We start from the raw sequence: 18,459 nt of genomic DNA, 5'->3' as shown, positions 1-18,459 counted from the left end.
TCAAGCCGATAATCAAGTTCCTCCCACACTCGGCGCAGCATGTCCCCATCAATGAGTTCGAAAGCATTGTTGATGCGAGCTCGCAGTTCTGGCACGTTTCTTGGTAGAGGAGGTTTAAACACTGAATCTTTCACATCACTATGCGTGAAACTTGCCCACACGCGTTCAACCATTCCTTCGCTCACTGCAGGCCGACCCATTGATTTCCCCTTACAGAGGCATCCAGAAGCTTTAAACTGCGCATACCATCGCCGAATGGAGTTAGCAGTTGGTGGATCTTTGTTGAACTTCGTCCTGAAGTGTCGTTGCACTGTTATGACTGACTGGTGTGAGTGCATTTCAAGCATGACATACGCTTTCTTGGCTCCTGTCGCCATTTTGTCTCACTGCGCTGTCGAGCACTCTGGCGGCAGAAACCTGAAGTGCGGCTTCAGCCAAACAAAACTTTATGAGTTTTTCTATGTATCTGTAGTGTGTCGTGACCATATGTCAATGAATGGAGCTACAGTGAATTTATGAAATCGCTTCAATCATTTGTAATAGCCCTGTACTAGATACACACCACTGTAGTAAGACGTATGATGAGTTATGGGGCTACAGTACAGTGGAATAAAGTAAAACAGAAGGCAGCTGTTAAGGAGCTTGGCAAGGTAAAGAGATTGGCCCACTTAGATGTAACAGGTAGAAATAGCAACAGACACATTGCTGGGATGGAGACCAGGCTGGATATGCTGCTTGAGTTACAATGGAGGCAGCAGAATGGGCATGGAGTTACAAACTCGAAATAATTGGAAACCTTTAGAAAATTCAGAATTCCACACCAATACTGTGAATGGTGCAGTAAAGATAGGAATTGTCAGGGAAAATGCCAGATGATTGTACAACTACTTCCAGCTGCTTCAATAAACCTTTCAAGGTAATAATTGGAAGTAAGGAGCAGTGGAAGAACAAACCTAAATACCTTCCACGAGACAGAGTCCACTTTAGTGACGGATGGAAAACAGATGAAAGTGCAACCTATTTAGGGAAGCTGCTCATGGTATTCCAGGTGGAAATATTTGCTATCAGAGTGCAAGTAGAGGAAAATCTGCATAGTTGCTACAAGATCACGGCATCTACATTCATTCAAACAGCTCTGAATCTCTGTAAGTAGATCAAAGATTATTGGAGACTGCCATGAAGCACATGTGAGGCTAGGGAATAAGCAACAGTGTAAACCTGCTGTGGGTCCCTTGTCACTCAGGAAACAGTGGCAACGAACAACCTGACAGGCTGGCCAGGATAGGTGCAACAACTCCATTATATTACTAAGAAGACAGTAAGAAGAAAACTAAGTAGCTGGATTAGGAAGCACCATGCAGAATATTGGACTAAGATCCAAAATAGAAACGTGGGAAGCTAACAATGCCAAAGTCACGTTTCAAGAGAAGTTCGTCATCCTGGACTAAAAGAGGAGACAGATTAAACTAATGGGAGGGCCATTGACTGGCCATGGGAAGTTAAGGAAATACCTGCAGAAAGAAGTCCCTATGTGCAGACACCACAGTGAGGAGGTCAAAACTGCATCATGTTTAATCATCCAATGAAAGGCCGAAAGGCTCAGAATATTCAGGTCATTAATTCCTGAAGAAACTGTTACTAATAAAGAACTGGTAAAAGACCTGCTACTCTTAAAAGGTACCAGCTTTACTAGAATTACAGGGAGAAAAATCACACAATAAACTCAGTTTTGGTGTGGGCAACAGTGCATTAAGATCACAGTTGTTTTGTCTCCTTTGTAAGCCAGTAAAAAGTACAGTACACAGCAACTGATTCATCAAGGATCAAATTGATTCAACAGTCCTCATAAAGGTTTTGTGTTGAAGATTGTGGCACTCTTAAGAGTATATGACATGCCTGGGTGAATGTGTAAACGCAGAGCTTCACAAGATGCTCAACAGAATGGTTTGGGGCATCACAAGTGGATATGACCAATACATCACCCCCATGCAGTTGTACCCCAAATGGCATAGTCTGTACCTGAATGTGTCAGGCAAAAGCTGTTACTTGCATGACTAATTTCCAGACACATTCGGTACAGCCAGATCACTGTCTGTCCAATCCCTGCAATTTACAACATTTTCACGGTGCGTTTTTTAAGATGGATGTTTTTAAAAGATGTTGTTGTTGTTGTGGTCTTCAGTCCTGAGACTGGTTTGATGCAGCTCTCCATGCTACTCTATCCTGTGCAAGCTTCTTCATCTCCCAGTACCTACTGCAACCTACATCCTTCTGAATCTGCTTAGTGTATTCATCTCTTGGTCTCCCCCTACGATTTTTACCCTCCACGCTGCCCTCCAATACTAAATTGGCGATCCCTTGATGCCTCAGAACATGTCCTACCAACCGATCCCTTCTTCTGGTCAAGTTGTGCCACAAACTTCTCTTCTCCCCAATCCTATTCAATACTTCCTCATTAGTTATGTGATCTACCCATCTAATCTTCAGCATTCTTCTGTAGCACCACATTTCGAAAGCTTCTATTCTCTTCTTTTCCAAACTATTTATCGTCCATGTTTCACTTCCATACATGGCTACACTCCATACGAATACTTTCAGAAATGACTTCCCGACACTTAAATCAATACTGGATGTTAACAAATTTCTCTTCTTCAGAAACGCTTTCCTTGCCATTGCCAGCCTACATTTTATATCCTCTCTACTTCGACCATCATCAGTTATTTTGCTCCCCAAATAGCAAAACTCCTTTACTACTTTAAGTGCCTCATTTCCTAATCTAATTCCCTCTGCATCACCCGACTTAATTAGACTACATTCCATTATCCTTGTTTTGCTTTTGTTGATGTTCATCTTATATCCTCCTTTCAAGACACTGTCCATTCCATTCAACTGCTCTTCCAAGTCCTTTGCTGTCTCTGACAGAATTACAATGTCATCGGCGAACCTCAAAGTTTTTATTTCTTCTCCATGAATTTTAATACCTACTCCGAATTTTTCTTTTGTTTCCTTTACTGCTTGCTCAATATACAGATTGAACAACATCGGGGACAGGCTACAACCCTGTCTTACTCCCTTCCCAACCACTGCTTCCCTTTCATGTCCCTCGACTCTTATAACTGCCATCTGGTTTCTGTACAAATTGTAAATAGCCTTTCGCTCCCTGTATTTTACCCCTGCCACCTTTAGAATTTGAAAGAGAGTATTCCAGTCAACATTGTCAAAAGCTTTCTCCAAGTCTACAAATGCTAGAAACGTAGGTTTGCCTTTCCTTAATCTTTCTTCTAAGATAAGTCGTAAGGTCAGTATTGCCTCACGTGTTCCAGTGTTTCTACGGAATCCAAACTGATCTTCCCCGAGGTTGGCTTCTACTAGTTTTTCCATTCGTCTGTAAAGAATTCGTGTTAGTATTTTGCAGCTGTGACTTATTAAGCTGATAGTTCGGTAATTTTCACATCTGTCAACACCTGCTTTCTTTGGGATTGGAATTATTATATTCTTCTTGAAGTCGGAGGGTATTTCGCCTGTTTCATACATCTTGCTCACCAGATGGTAGAGTTTTGTCAGGACTGGCTCTCCCACGGCCGTCAGTAGTTCCAATGGAATATTGTCTACTCCGGGGGCCTTGTTTCGACTCAGGTCTTTCAGTGCTCTGTCAAACTCTTCACGCAGTATTGTATCTCCCATTTCATCTTCATCTACATCCTCTTCCATTTCCATAATATTGTCCTCAAGTACATCGCCCTTGTATAGACCCTCTATATACTCCTTCCACCTTTCTGCTTTCCCTTCTTTGCTTAGAACTGGGTTTCCATCTGAGCTCTTGATATTCATACAAGTCGTTCTCTTATCGCCAAAGATCTCTTTAATTTTCCTGTAGGCGGTATCTATCTTACCCCTAGTGAGATAGGCCTCTACATCCTTACATTTGTCCTCTAGCCATCCCTGCTTAGCCATTTTGCACTTCCTGTCGATCTCATTTTTGAGACGTTTGTATTCCTTTTTGCCTGTTTCACTTACTGCATTTTTATATTTTCTCCTTTCATCAATTAAATTCAATATTTCTTCTGTTACCCAAGGATTTCTACTAGCCGTCGTCTTTTTACCTACTTGATCCTCTGCTGCCTTCACTACTTCATCCCTCAAAGCTACCCATTCTTCCTCTACTGTATTTATTTCCCCCATTCCTGTCAATTGCTCCCTTATGCTCTCCCTGAATCTCTGTACAACCTCTGGTTCTTTTAGTTTATCCAGGTCCCATCTCCTTAAATTCCCACCTTTTTGCAGTTTCTTCAGTTTTAATCTACAGGTCATAACCAATAGATTGTGGTCAGAGTCCACATCTGCCCCTGGAAATGTCTTACAATTTAAAACCTGGTTCCTAAATCTCTGTCTTACCATTATATAATCTATCTGATACCTTTTAGTATCTCCAGGGTTCTTCCATGTATACAACTTTCTTTCATGATTCTTAAACCAAGTGTTAGTTATGATTATGTTGTGCTCTGTGCAAAATTCTACCAGGCGGCTTCCTCTTTCATTTCTGTCCCCCAATCCATATTCACCGACTATGTTTCCTTCTCTCCCTTTTCCTACACTCGAATTCCAGTCACCCATGACTATTAAATTTTCGTCTCCCTTCACAATCTGAATAATTTCTTTTATTTCATCATACATTTCTTCAATTTCTTCGTCATCTGCAGAGCTAGTTGGCATATAAACTTGTACTACTGTAGTAGGTGTGGGCTTCGTATCTATCTTGGCCACAATAATGCGTTCACTATGCTGTTTGTAGTAGCTTACCCGCATTCCTATTTTCCTATTCATTATTAAACCTACACCTGCATTACCCCTATTTGATTTTGTGTTTATAACCCTGTAGTCACCTGACCAGAAGTCTTGTTCCTTCTGCCACCGAACTTCACTAATTCCCACCATATCTAACTTCAACCTATCCATTTCCCTTTTTAAATTTTCTAACCTACCTGCCCGATTAAGGGATCTGACATTCCACGCTCCGATCCGTAGAACGCCAGTTTTCTTTCTCCTGATAACAACATCCTCTTGAGTAGTCCCCGCCCGGAGATCCGAATGGGGGACTATTTTACCTCCGGAATATTTTACCCAAGAGGACGCCATCATCATGTAATCATACAGTAAAGCTGCATGCCCTCGGGAAAAATTACGGCTGTAGTTTCCCCTTGCTTTCAGCCGTTCGCAGTACCAGCACAGCAAGGCCGTTTTGGTTATTGTTACAAGGCCAGATCAGTCAATCATCCAGACTGTTGCCCTTGCAACTACTGAAAAGGCTGCTGCCCCTCTTCAGGAACCACACTTTTGTCTGGCCTCTCAACAGATACCCCTCCGTTGTGGTTGCACCTACGGTACGGCTATCTGTATCGCTGAGGCACGCAAGCCTCCCCACCAACGGCAAGGTCCATGGTTCATGGGGGGGGTTTTAAAAGATAGAGTTGCTGAATAACTATAGACACAGATGCTACAAAGAGTTAACAGTCATAATAATAAGGACTTGTCCATTAAAATATATAATAAGTGGATATAATAGAGGGAAACATTCCATGTGGGAAAAATATATCTAAAAACAAAGAAGATGTGACTTACCAAACGAAAGTGCTGGCAGGTTGATAGACACACAAACAAACAAACACAAACATACACACAAAATTCAAGCTTTCGCAACCAACAGTTGCTTCATCAGGAAAGAGGGAAGGAGAGGGAAAGACGAACGGATGTGGGTTTTAAGGGAGAGGGTAAGGAATCATTCCAATCCCGGGAGCGGAAAGACTTACCTTAGGGGGAAAAAAGGAAAGGTATACACTCGCATACACACACATGTCCATCCGCACATACACAGTGTACACAGTGTGTCTATCAACCTGCCAGCGCTTTCGTTTGGTAAGTCACACCATCTTTGTTTTTAGATATATAAAATATAAGAAGTTGTTCATTAGGAAAATGCGTTTCTAATACCAATACAAGTCACTGAAAAATCTAAAGGTATTTCTACAGATGTGCAACACACAGCAGAACATCAACTGAAAGTCAGAGAAACTGAACAGATGTACCTAGATGCATACAAGTTAGTAGCACATTACTGTAGGTGTAATATAAGGAAAGGTGGAATAGCTGCATACACAAAAAAGTGGAAAAAAAGTCCAAGGCCTCAGATCTCAGTAAATACTGTACTGAAAAGCTATTTGAGCAATGTTATTCAGTAACAGATTTGGAAACATACAAAACAAAATTTCTGACAGTCTAAGGGGGATACTGTAATGCCTTTTATACATTATAAGCTCATTACAGACTTCAACTATTCTACTCCCTTTATTTTACATTGTTCAATTAATTACTGAAAACTAGTTTATGCAGACATAAGTGACATCTGGTGAACCTGCAACACAAACATCTTGTGGCTACTGTATGGCAGCTTGTTTTGAACAGTAGTGATACTGACAACATGACTCATACATATGATGTTATTTATTTATATTTGATGATGCTGGTGCCGATTTTGCATTTAACATTTGACGATGGCACTATGGCTGCAGTACATTAGGACTTTGTTTTTATAAAACAGGTATGCCTCTTCATACTTAAAAGTGCTCAAATGCATATATTTGACAGTAGTACTTTTCATTGTGGTGTATTTACATTTTTTCCCATTTTTGCTGCAGATCTGATGATGGTCATTATAGACCAAAACTGGTAATCTGTAGACCGAAACTGGTAATCTGTTAACAAAAAGTTTGTGACCAAAGAAGTAAATTAAAGGAAACTTATTGTATATATGGGTCACTGTTTTATTCGCAACAATGTCGCAGCTTGTGAATCAGATTTTTGTACTTTTTAAATATTTATGGTATATGAAGTTCAGAAATCAAGTATCAATGACAAAGTTGTTTAGTGTGTATCTAAAAAATTCTCAAGTAAATCACCTTTAATGCCCCAAAGCAAGGTTATTTTTTCAATGCCCCATGGGTCTCTGTGATAGGATGCTCGCCTACAGCATGATTGGCCCGAGTTCAATTCCTAGCCTTGGTAAATTTTTAAACAAAAGTGCATGTTACATGAGCATTTTCATAAAGCTAGACTACATAAATATGAAAAAACTTAATTCATAGCTTTTTTAAAAACAATCTTTGTTAATATAACAGTGGAAACAATCAATCATTGACAAAGTTGTATAATTGGATAGATAAAAAATTTACTAACCAAGCAGCAGCAGAACACACACATAAAAGACTTGTAATTAGCAAGTTTTCAGAGCCAGTGGCTCCTTCTTCAGACAGAAGGGTTGAAGAGGAAGGAAGAAGGGTGAAGGAAAAGGACTGGAGAAGTCTAGGAAAAGGGGTAGATTTTGGGAAAGTCACCCAGAACTGCAGTCAGGGGAGACTTAACTGTACGGGATGAGAAGGAAAGACTGATTGTTTTGAACTGCATCAGACGAGATTTGAAAACCTGAGAGCTTAAAGGAGGAAGACAGGGTAATATGCAAGACAGAGATTACTACTAAGACATTGTGAAGTTATAAGAGTGAAAAGCTAAGTGCATTGTAAAGAACAGATGTGGGCGGTGAAAAATAGATGGGAAAGACAATGAAAGATATAGAAAAATAAAACAGAGTGAAGAAAATGGTAGTTTTACAGTGAATAAATAAATGTAAATTAAGGCCAGGTGGGTGGCGAGAATCAACGACATCATGTAGTGCTAGTTCCCACCTGCGGAGTTCTGAGAAAGTGCTGTCTGGGAGAAGAATCCAGATGGTGTGTGTGATGAAACAGGTGCCAAGGTTATGAATGTCATGTTGTAGAGCATGCTCTGCAACACGACATTGTGAATTGCCAGTATGCACCCTCTGCCTGTGCCCATTTATCCTAATTGATAATTTGGTGATAGTCATGCCGATGTAGAAGGCTGAAAAGGGTTCACATAATAGCCGGTATATGACGTGTCATTTTGCAGGTTGCTCTCTGTTTGATAATATATATTTTGCCAGTTACAGTGCTATTATAGGTGGTGGTAGAAGGGTGCATAGGGAAAGTCTTGCAGTGGGGACAGTCACAGGGGTAGGAGCCACAGGGTAGGGAGATGGGTGCGAGAGGAGGATAGAGTTTGACCAGAATATTGTGGAGATTGGGAGGGTGATAGAAAGCTATTCTAGGTGTGGTGGGCAAAATTTCAGACAGAGTGGATCTCATATCAGGGCATGATTTTAAAAAGTCATGGCCCTGTCAAAGTACTTGATTAACACATTCCAGACCAGGGTGATACAGAGTCACCAATGGTGTGCTCTGAAGCTGTTTTGTGGAGGGATCATCAGTACCAGGATTGGATGTGATGGCTCGGGAAATCTGCTTTTTAAATGGGCTGGTGGGGTAACTATGTGCAGTGAAGGCTGAGGTGAGAATGGTGGTGTATTGCTGCAAAGAGTCTGCATCCAAACAAATACGTTTGCTTTAGATACCAAGGTTGTATGGGAGGGAATGTTTGACTTTGAAGGGATGGTAACTGTCAAAATGTAAGTACTATTGCTTGTTGGTAGGTTTAATGTGGACAGAAGTGTGTAGCTGGCCTTCAGTGAGGATGAGATCAACATCAAGGAAATTGGGATGGGATTCAGAACAGGACCATGTGAAATTTAATTGGGAGAAGGTATTTAGAGATTCCAGGAATTTTAGCAGGTCAGCCTCACCATGAGTCGATATAGGAAAGACGTCATCAATGTATCTAAATCAAACCAGGGGCTAAAGACATAGATCCCAGGAAAGCCCCCTCCAAGAGATCCATGAAAAGGCTGGCATAGGAAGGAACCATCCTGATTCCCATGGCCGTACCCTTGGTCTGTTTTTATGTCTGCCCCTCAAAGGTGAAGTAGTTGTTGGTATATATAAAGTTGATTAAGGTGAGTAGGAACGATGTCATAGGTTTGGAATTAGGTGGGCACTGACTGAGGAAATGTTCAGCAGCAGACAGACCATGTATGTGGGGGATATTGTAATAGAGGGAGGTGGCATCAGTGGTGAGAAGCAAGGTGTGTAGTGGGAGTGGGATGGGCATGGATTTCAGACGATCTAGGAAATGGTTGGTATCTTTGATTTAGCAGGGGAGTCTTTGACCTGTGGGTTGCAGGCCTTGATCAACAAAGGCAGCAACCCTTCTGCCTAAAGAATGAGCCACTGACTCCGGAAGCTCGCCAATTCCAACAGTCTTTTATGTGCGTATTCTGCTGCCACTTCGTGAGTAGATTTCTTATCTATCCAATTATATAATCTTTGTTAATAATATTTTATAAAAAATTGGTAATTAAGAATTTATGTTTGCAGTGAATACTGGATTTTTGTGTGCAATATGTAATTAGAAATAATTATATTAATAAAAATGACAGATAGCGTTAATCAGTGTACATTTGATGAACTTTATATTTAAATGATGCAGGGAACTAGAAACAAGAATGCTGAAACAAGACTGATTTTTTCCCCATCTTTATATATTTTAGGCTTCAGGACAATGCTCACAGAACATGCACCTTTTTTTTTTTTTAGAGATTGGCATTGGCCAAGAGTTGAACCCAGGCCCCTCTATGTGGCAGGCAAACATTCTACCACAGAACCACACTACTGGACAAAAAATTGGCTTTGCTTTAGGATATAACAACAGATGCTCAAAAAATTTCAAAGCCAATTTTCTTGAGAATGACTGAGAGTTGCATTGACTGCTTTGGGTGATTGATATTTGAGTTCTCAACTTCATGTACCACAAATATAAAAAAGTACAAAAATCTGATTGCCATTGTGTTCTTCTTGTTAGACAGGCAGTGCGTACTCCACCATCAAACATCAGTTTTGCCAATTGAGTTGTTCGAGAGAATATAAAAATCATTAGCTCACTAAAAAATATTAACTATTCTGGCAATGATGATATGCTAGCCAATGTACCAAAACCGTATGCTGACTTGATGGTTGAGTTATTTTTGTAATCAGTCAATGAGACAAGGAATACTTCCTGAAAGCTGAAATATGTAGTAGTAACAGCAATATGCAAAAATGGAAACCAGTCTCCCGCCTTCTCCTGCTCTCAAAATTTTTTGAGAAACTAGCTTTAAACAGAATACTGAACCACCTTCTGAGAATAATCTTTTAACAATAGCTCAGTCTGGCTTCCATAGTGGCTTCCCTTCAAGAGTGTGCAATATATGACCTCATGAACTTAATTCTAGTAGAATGTCCTTCTTCTTCTTCTTTTTGTACTTCTTGGTTGCTAAAGGACTTGACGATCCTATGCCAATCTGACATGTTGCCTTCAAAAGCTTCTGTGTCTTCTGCTACTTCTTGCCTATTATTATTAATGGCCACACTTTGGGTATTATTTTAATTTCATATAGTCATATTCTCCTGAGTCTCCTGCTTGGTCTTCTTCTTGAATATTACTGTAATCACATGGCCTTCTCATCTCATTGCCTTTCCACTGAAGTTTCTGGAATTTATTAGTCTCACTGTTATTGCTTGTTGTGATAACATGTGGGTTCCTGTGTTGTGTCTTCTCTTCCAGCTTTGTGGTTCATTACCATAATATGGACTGCAAATTTTCCTACAAACTTTGTTTTCAAAAACTTTTAACCGGTGTTCTTTCAGTTTAAACTCCTTGTTTCTGCTTCTTAGGTTAGGGCTGATCTGTGGGTTGCTTTACATAGCTTCATTTTAGTTTGCCTAGGCACATCAGAACCTAGAAATTTCTGTATGGAGTAGTAAACACAGTTAGCATTTTGTAGTCTCATTTTCAATTCTACTTTCTCTGATTTTGTTCATCAATCATTGCATGCAGAAGTTTGAACAGTTCAGTGGGTCCGAATTTATGTTTTCTGATTATCAGACATGATTGGTTGTTTTGTTTAACTCTACACATCTGGTACCTAGAAGTAATATTTATTTGTTTGAAATTTCACAATACATGTTTTTTTCCAGATTAAGGATAAACCATTGTGAAACATTTGTTAGTATGTACCATTATTCTCTGGGCTTAATCTGATAACAGATCTTTTATTAATACCATCTGCGTATTCTAACACCTTTATTTCTTTGGATGATCCCAGTGGGCAGTTTCTCACAACTCTCTCCAAAGCTACATTAAGAAGAAGAGGGGCAGAGACTCTTCCCTGTCTTGGTCCAAACTTTTTGGTCACATTTTATTTCATTTAGCAACACCCTGGATATGTTATGATCCACACATTTTACAAAGATTTACAAGTTTAATCAGAAATCCAAATTTCATCATTACATTCCAAAGGCTTCGCCTGTAGATCAAGTCAAAGGGGTTCACAAAATTCATGAACAAGTAAACATCCTTTTTGTTTACATTTCCATACTTCACATTTGGGTTTAGTAACGAATAAGAAAATAGGAATGCATGAAAGCTACTATGAGCAACATAGTGAGAACACTATGACGACATGATGCCCACACCCACTACAGTAGTACACATTTATATGCCAACTATCTCTGCAGCTAATGAACAATTTTATGATGATATAAAAGAAATTATTCAGATAGTAGGTTTAATTGTGATGGAGGACTGGAATTTGATAGTAGGAAAAGGAAGAGAAGGAAAAATAGCAGGTGAATATGGATTCAGGAAAATGAATGAAAGAGGAAACTGCCTGGTAGAATTTTGCACAGAGCATAATTTAATCATCACTAACACTTGGTTTAAGAATCATTAAAGAAGATTGTATATGTGGAAGAGACCTGGAGACACCAGAACATTTCAGACTGATTATATAATGGTAAAACAGACATTTAGGAACCAGATTTCAAATTGTAAGAAACTTCCAGGGGCAAATGTGGACTCTGGCTACAATTTATTGGCTGTGGACTGTAGATAAAAATTGAAGAAATTGAAAAAAGATACAAAATGAAGGAGGTGGGACATGGGTAAGTTGAAAGAACCAGAGGTTGCTGAGAACTTCAGAGTGAGCATTAGGCAACGGTTGAGTAGAACGGGGGAAAGGAATACAGTGGAAGAAAAATGGGTACCTTTAAAAGATCAAATAGTGAAGGCAGCATAGGATAAAATGGGTAAAAACACGAGGCCTAGTATAAATCCTTGGATAATACACGAGATATTGGATTTAATTGGTGAAATGAAAAAAATAAAATGCAGCAAATGAAGCAGGCAAAATGGGAATACAAATGTTTAGAAAATTAGATTGCTAGGAAAGGCAAAGCGGCTAGAGGATAAATGTATAGTGATGGGGCAACTGACTGTTTTCAACAGCACACTGGCCAGCTGATTGCTTTTTGTTTCTTCAGTCGGTTTTTTCAGTCAGATGAAACAAACGAATGAAACTAGTCTCTGGAGCCATGTCAGCTATACAGATGTTTTCATTCACTCACCATGTTTAAGTGGTTTCACTCAATGCAAGACAACCGACTGAAACAAGTCTCCATCGGCTGTGGCTGTTATATGAATGTTTTCACTCACTCATCTAGTTTGAGTGATTTCATTCAAAATCAAGACAACCGACTGACACAAATCTGTCAACTGTGGCCATTACATGAATGTTTTCACTCACACACCTGGTTTGAGTGATTTCATTCAATGCGAGACAAATGACTGAGACAAGTGTCTGTCAGTTACATCAGTTATATGAGTATTGGAGTTAAATCACTCAGTCCCAGAGACTGAGTGATTTAACTCCAATACTTTTCACGATTTTCCATGGGTATGATGGCCAATGGGGGCGAGTGGGTGGCGCTGCTGGCATAGCCGCCTCCTGCTGCTGCCAGGGATAGGGGTGCAGCCAGCACAAGAAGGTAGTGTGGTGGCCGGCACAAGCAGCACTACTAGGATCTGTGCCAGCGGCGATGACAGCTGCTACCCTGGCCCTGGCAGCAGCAAGATGCTGATGTTGAATGTGCAGGACACTTAGCTACAGTTAAAAAGACTAGCTGGTTTCACTTGAAAAGAAAGAACAAATAACTGGGCCAGTATGCAGGATTGTCGGCTGTTTTGATTCATTTGCTCCCACAGATTGGTTTCACTCAAAAGAAATGAAAGTGTAATAATCCAACCGATACACAGAGCTACAACCGACTGATTTGCGTGTCTCCATTTGGTTGCTCCCTAAGACTGGTTTCATTCAAAAGAACAAATGAATCATTTAAATGATACATAAAGTTACAACCAAATGAGTTGATTGTTTTCCAACAACTGTCTAAACTGACTGTTCATCTGATTGTTGCCAACAATACAAATGTAAGGATTTAGAAGCATATTTCACTAGGGGAATGATAAATAGCACCTACAGGAAATTACAGAGGCCCTTGGGGAAAAGAGAAGCAGCTGTACGAATATAAAGAGCTCAGAGGAAAACCACTTCTAAGTACAGAAGGGCCAGCTGAAAGGTGGAAGGAGTATACAGGGTGTTACAAAAAGGTACGGCCAAACTTTCAGGAAACATTCCTCACACACAAAGAAAGAAAATATGTTATGTGGTCATGTGTCCGGAAACACTTACTTTCCATGTTAGAGCTCATTTTATTACTTCTCTTCAAATCACATTAATCATGGAATGGAAACACACAGCAACAGAACGTACCAGCATGACTTCAAACACTTTGTTACAGAAAATGTTCAAAATGTCCTCCGTTTGCGAGGATACATGCATCCACTCTCCGTCGCATGGAATCCCTGATACGCTGATGCAGCCCTGGAGAATGGCGTATTGTATTACAGCCGTCCACAATACGAGCACGAAGAGTCTCTACATTTGGTACTGGGGTTGCATAGACAAGAGCTTTCAAATGCCCCCATAAATGAAAGTCAAGAGGGTTGAGGTCAGGAGAGCGTGGAGGCCATGGAATTGGTCCACCTCTACCAATCCATCAGTCACCGAATCTGTTGTTGAGAAGCGTACAAACATTTCGACTGAAATGTGCAGGAGCTCCATCGTGCATGAACCACATGTTGTGTCGTACTTGTTAAGACACATGTTCTAGCAGCACAGGTAGAGTATCCCGTATGAAATCATGATAATGTGCTCCATTGAGCGTAGGTGGAAGAACATACTGACGAAACTAAAATGAGCTCTAAGATGGAAATTAAGCGTTTCTGGACACATGTCCACATAACATCTTTTCTTTATTTGTGTGTGAGAAATGTTTCCTGAAAGTCTGGCCGTACCTTTTTGTAACACCCTGTATAGAGGGTCTGTACAAAGGAGATGAACTTGAAGGCAACATTATAGAATGGGAGGTGGACCTAGATGAAGATAAGATGGAAGATGATAAACACTGAGAAGAATTTCACAGAGCTCTGAAAGATCTAGCCGAAACAAGACCCTGGGATATCCCATTAGAATTACTGATAGTCTTGGAAGAGTCAGCCACAACAAAACTCTTCCAACTTGTGTGCATGATGTATGAGAAGGTGAAATACTATCTGACTTCAAGAAGAATCTAATTATTCCACTTCCAAAGAAAGAAGTTGCTGACAGGTACGACACTTACTGAGCTATCAGTTTAATAATTGGCAATGTTTGTAACATGGCGGCCAATGTGAAAGTTCGACATGTTTCTCTGAGGAGAAGTGTTAATTTTGGTGTTAAAAAGAAGGCAGGTGCAAATTTTAAAGGTGAAATCAGGAAGTTAAACGAACGTGTGTCAAGCTTACAATTTATAATCAGTGCTCTCAAAGTAGATCTCTCAAATTTTCAGCTTGGAAAAAGTGAGCGGAATACTTGACAAGTTCCATAATGCATTGCGCCTGCTAGCGAAAAGTGGACTAAAGTCACTTACAGAAACAGCAAGCAAGAACTGCAAAATCGTATAAATGGTAAAAGGACCGATGACACAATGTTTGTGCACGAAAACCCTTTTGAAGAGCTTTTAACTGTAGATTGTGATATTTCAACAAGCTGCATCAAACCGCATGCAGAGAAAAAGGACATCATAAAGAATGACACAGTCATTTTCAACCACAGGGGGGGACAATAATTCAACCGCCAGTGTAGTCGCCGACAGTGAATCAAAATCAAGTCTTCCCCAAGATGGATAATCGACTGATACAGACAAAAAAGACAAAACAGACAGTTACACCATGCAACATCCAAGTACCGGCAGGTCTAAAAACAGTTATCATCAACCAGCAAAAGCTTGTACAATACACCTATTTGCAGATAGTCAAGGGTGGAACATAGCAGCCAAATTTCAGTTTAGAAGCAGTCAAAAAATAGCTAGCATAGTGAAACCAGGAGCAAAATTTCAAGTAGTGACTTCCATGAACCATGACATGAAAACAGCAACAACAAATAACAACTTTTTCGTGTTCTTAGTGGGAACAAATGACGTAGCAAAAAACAAAATGAAAGGCTTAGTAATCTCACTTAAAAGAAGGTTACATGAGCTGAGAAGCTCAAACATGATCGTCTTCTCTGTTCCACATTGAGATGACTTGCCAATGTGGTTGTGTGTAAATAAAGAAGTGCAAATAAACCAATCCTAAATATATGCACAAGATTTGAAAATGCTGCACTTGTGGACATAAGTTGCGTAGGAAGAAGATTCCACACATACTATGGCTTACATCTCAATAGACTAGGGAAGGACTCAGTAATAAAATGGATCCAAGAAGTACAGAACAGCAAATAGAATGTACTGTGTTGTGCAACAGAGGCCATCCCTCCAAGGACAAAAATAACAAATACTTTGGAGAAATGCCAGGTCAGTAAAACAATACATTGGCAGGACAAGAGGAATATTTTTTTACGACAATAAAACCTTCCACCAGCACACCACCAGATGTAAATGTAAGTGTTTTATATGTGCCTCAAACAGAAGTCATTCCACATGAGAATAATTTATTACTTTTGTATTATACTGTACAGGGTTTAGGAAACAAAGCAGATGCTTTTGAATCATTTATCACAGGACTATCTCCATATGTAGTAATAGTTACAGAACACTAGAAAACAGTGGACAACATTCAATATTGCAAATTAGAAAGCCACAATCTAGCTACGTTCTACTGCAGAACACGCAATAAAGGTGGTGGTGTTCCCATCTACTCAAGAAAATGTAAGTTCATAGCCATCATGGAAAAAAAGTGCTATGGGGGAACAATTTCTGTGTTGACAAAGATTTCGAAATTGCAATTCTTAAAATCACATTTTGGACTGTTCCTTTCTATGTCATAGGATATACAGAACACTTGAGTCCTGTAACAAACATAACTGCAGTACACTACTCGCAATAAGCATATGTGACATCCTGCAACTTATTGATAACCTGAGAAACAAAAAATCAGCAGGATTAGATGAAATTTCTCCATATCTATTGAAGACATAGATCGCCCTGTGGAAACTTTGGTGCTTTTCTGAAATCACTTGATAGAGTTTTAAGTAAATTAATGCCAGGCTGCAGAAGTGTAAATCTTGTCATACAGGGTGATCTGAACATCAACACTACATGATGGTCAGGAAAGAAAGTGTTTTACAGATTGTATCCTGCCTTATGGGGTTCAAGATCTTCTTGGACTAGTACCCACCAGAATAGTTAATAAATATAGTAGTTCAATAGATCATGTTATCACAAATTATGACCACATCATCTCAACAGATGTAATAAATAGTCACCTCTCAGATCATTTAAGCCAAGCATGCTAAAATGTAATACCAAATTCAAACCAAGAAAAATGTACAAGCACAGGTGAATATTATCTGCAAACAACATTGCTACACTAAGACATAGTTTAAGCCAGGAATCATGGGAATCAGTTATGACTACCACTGGGGTCAACAATAAATGGAACATGTTCACACAAATTATGACTGAGCACCTAGAGCCATGCCATTAAAAAAAGTGAGTTTCCAGAAAAATCAACCCTCAAAATCAAAACCTTCGCAATTAGATTTTAAAACAAAAGATCTGAGAGAAAAAATGGAAAACATGTATAGCTTACACAAACTGACTAAACAGAGTTACATAAAGAACTCTACAAGCAGTACAAACATAAGTACCTCAAAGAAGTCAGGAGATTAAAATCAGAAAGAATCAGCCAACAGATACGAGGTTCAGATAGCATTTCAAAGGCTTGCTGGTCAATTGTAAATATAGTCAGAAACAATGAAACAGAAACTAAAATTAATAATGTACAATTAACTGTGAGTAACGAATATATCTCTGATCCTCTTCTAGTCAGCAATATTTTTAATAATTACTTCATAGATTCTATCAAAAATGATGTGTCTATGAAACAGGATATACAGAACACTTGAGTCCTGTAACAAACAGAACTGCAGTACACTACTCGCAGTAAGCATATGTGACATCCTGCAACTTATTGATAACCTGAGAAACAAAAAATCAGCAGGATTAGATGAAATTTCTCCATATCTATTGAAGAAAAACAACCATGAACTAATGAAACCATAAGTTCATCTAATAAACTGTGCTCTCAAAGACGGTGTGTTCTCTGACAAGTTGAAACTGTCTGTAGTGAAACCAATACACAAAAAGGGGGAAATAAAGCATGTTCAGGACTACAAACCCATTGCCCTAATCTCAACTTTCAGCAAACTGATAGAGAAAATAATATTTAAGAAATGTTGGAACATTACAACAATGCTGACATATTAAGCGATTTCCAGCATGGTTTCAGAAGAGGTCAAAGTACCACGTCACCAGCAGTACAATTTGTCCATCATGTACCTAAAAAAATAAATGAAAAATCCCAAGCAGCAGAAGTATTCCTGGACCTCTCAAGGACTTTTGATAGAGTTCATCATCACATGCTCTTATCAAAAATTGTGAAGAGTGGTGTCACTGGAAAGCTCATGCAATTGCTAGAAACATATTTAAAGGATAGACAACGGTGCATGGATATTATGTACTCTAATGGAGAAATACTGGAGAGGAGAAGGTCAAGTATAAGAAATATAAATTTTGGTGTTCCTCAGGGCTCCATTTATGGTCCAGTCCTATTCATACGCTATGTAAATGATTTTCCAATTTCTCTTGACAATAAGCAATTGATCACTATGTATGCAGACGATACAACTGGTGTCTGCTATGCAGACAATGAGCCCATCCTAGTTGAAGAGACACGTAACTCTACTGAAAAGGCAAGAGCTCACTTTGAAATATAGAACCTAAAAGTAAACATATAAAAAAATAATACTATTCGTTTTAAACCAAGTGGTCCAAATAGACAAATTACTGTGATTGATGAAATTCTGCCAGAAACCTGTACAGATTGTAAATTCTTGGGTTTATGCATAGATGATTGACTTTCATGGATTAAGAAGATTATCACCATATCTTAATTCTGAAACCCTAAGGAGCGTATATTGTGGATTATTGTATGCTTTCTTGTCCTATGGAATAGTATTGTGTGAAGGGGAAATGCCAAACTAATATGAAAAGGATTTTTATACTGAAGAAGCGAGCC

At 39.3% G+C, this 18,459-nt stretch overlaps 1 protein-coding gene across 1 annotated transcript in view; it reads right to left on the bottom strand.

The window, feature by feature from the left end:
- Positions 1 to 18,459, bottom strand: part of LOC124783015 (prenylcysteine oxidase-like) — an 85,219-nt gene that overhangs the window by 24,793 nt on the left and 41,967 nt on the right. The window lies entirely within an intron of this gene.

The sequence above is a fragment of the Schistocerca piceifrons genome, chromosome 1 (genome assembly GCF_021461385.2).
Source record: "Schistocerca piceifrons isolate TAMUIC-IGC-003096 chromosome 1, iqSchPice1.1, whole genome shotgun sequence".
Lineage (NCBI taxonomy): Eukaryota > Metazoa > Arthropoda > Insecta > Orthoptera > Acrididae > Schistocerca > Schistocerca piceifrons.
The sequence above is the reverse complement of the archived record's forward strand: the minus strand, read 5'-3'. Positions and strand labels throughout refer to the sequence as shown.